We start from the raw sequence: 2,420 nt of genomic DNA, 5'->3' as shown, positions 1-2,420 counted from the left end.
AAGTTAACTTTAATATCTCCAGCCCTTTTTTTGGCTTGTGTGGATTCAGGTATATGGAGAATGTCTTTAAAGTGTTGAGATTTGAGACGCATAATGGTAACCAAGGTTGCAAATTGTGAGCACTTTCTGTATTGGATCATTGGCAACATTAACAATCAATGAATCGAATGATCATTGAAGGAAAAAACATAAAAATTTGGCATAGCCTATGAAACATATAAATATGTGAGGTTTAGGCATATGAAACACACTGAATATAACTAAATAATGCTTGACATTGTTTGCCTCAATTTCAAAAGCTGTCTTTCTCTAGACCTCAAGAAGGCAATCTTGTCAAAAAATAGTTATACACACATTATTTATATTTGGGATTGAATGTCACATGTTTGATCAAATTCTTGACAACAGATTTAATGATCGTTATCATCCGTAATGGTAATCTTTTCACCTTGTATCCAAGTGGAACAGGAATAAAAGTGGACGATATGGTCAATGACCAGCGCAGATTCTGACACAATAATTGAATTTAAGGAATGTCCTTTTTTCTGTCCATTATACAACACTGGTGGTGTCATGGGCTGCACAGTTCATACTGCTTCACTCCAGGAACCTATTTAAGATAAATTGGAGGTGGTAAAAGAATGCTTGTGTCTGGGATAACTGTTGGGTAATTGTAGCCAACCTGTGTATGTGCAGGAGCGAAGCAAATTAACAGAAAAATAGCTCTGACCGTAATCTTTTGTTTCTTTTGGTCTCTATAGTAACGTCCAAAACAGGATACATTCTAAGATAATAAAACAAAAGTGGAGGAACGTCAGCCAAGAATTCACCAGCAGGAGAAGGGGAAGAGGGGCCGGCCAACACCCAGAGGCTGTGGCCTGTGAAGGCTGCTGTGTTGACACAGGCGGACTGCAGTCCTCGTGTTCTTGTGTTTGAAAAGTATTACAGGTCGCTCTCAAGCATGTCTAGACAAAAGAGATCATCACTAACTCAAAACAGACTCCACAGGCTTTTTGGCACTCTCACAATGAGTGTTACGAAGCTCCTTATTTAGTCCCTCAGTCATTTAAACATTTTACAAGTTTACAGTAGCCAGACACATTTCCATTTCACATTTCTGGAAAAAAACAGTCTCAGGTTTCATGTTCACGCCCCCCAAAACAGCTCAAATGCTTTAGATTAGCATCGATTCACACACAAACAACTAAATAACATCTATATCGCCTCACTGCCCCACCACATGCTACACTGTACACAGGGCCGACCATTCATTACACAGACACGCACAGTCATATAGGACAGGAGAAAGGAGAGCGTGTAACTTAAGTAATTCACTGATGTCATGCAAACAGTGACGGGAAGCCAAACGTTATATAACCTGGCTGTTAGAGAAAGGCTCTCCTGCCAAAGCATACAGATGGGGCCACGGTGATGTAATTTCAGGATACACACACCATCAAAGTCCAGTCACTGCACAGATATTCAGTCATGCCTGGGATATCTATCCCATTCAGGAAGGTCAGCATCCATAACATTTAGGGTGATACAGTATATAATAGCTCTTATGTTTTCTCGTCTCTCAGTCACTTCAAACAACCAACACTATTACTCTGAACAAACATTTAAATGCTCGACTTGTTTTGCTCCCATTTTTCACAAGTTAAAGATCTAAGGCTTTTTTTTACACACCTGATAAATGTTTCTCTTAAAATTTGGTTGCAAATTTGTTAAAAGCCACATTACTGAGCACTTCTTTACCATGATAATAAACTCGCCTGACAAGACTTGTTGTTTCCTCGAATTTGGCAGTACATCCAACCGGTCTCACAAAGGCACAAGTGGGTTATGATAACAAACTGCAGTCAGGTCAAGATCCTGGGGAGGATGATGAAAATGCAGATAAACTTCCCTCAGACAGTTTCTGCAGAAATTCCTCAGTTGTGCAAACTAACTTTCGCACCAGCTGTTCGGTTGGCTGGCCTCGGACAATCTTGCAGGTGAAGACGCTGGATGTGGAGGTCCTGATCGGGTATGGTTACACGTGATCTGCAGCTATGAGGACACTTGAATGTACTGCCAAATTCACAGAAACGTAATCGGAGACGGCTTACGGTAGTGAAATGAACATTAAGCTTTTACATGCTCGGGTGGAATCTCCTGTAGTCGGCTGAAAACTTGCAACATCTTTGGCATTGTGTTGTGTGATCAAACTGCTCATTTTGCGTTAAACATAAAAGAAATTTGCAACCAAAATTTGGGAAAAATATATCTATTGAGTGCATAAAAAAGTCTTGGAGCTTGAACTTAAACCTGGAAAAAATGACATTTTTGTTCAGTGTACTTTTGGAATAATTTGTGCACAAGAAAGTAACGCAGATCCGTGTTGTATTATGTAAAAGAAATGTTTATTTCCATAATTA

This window comes from Plectropomus leopardus, chromosome 6 (genome assembly GCF_008729295.1).
Source record: "Plectropomus leopardus isolate mb chromosome 6, YSFRI_Pleo_2.0, whole genome shotgun sequence".
Taxonomy (NCBI): domain Eukaryota; kingdom Metazoa; phylum Chordata; class Actinopteri; order Perciformes; family Serranidae; genus Plectropomus; species Plectropomus leopardus.
This window is presented reverse-complemented; position numbering follows the sequence as displayed.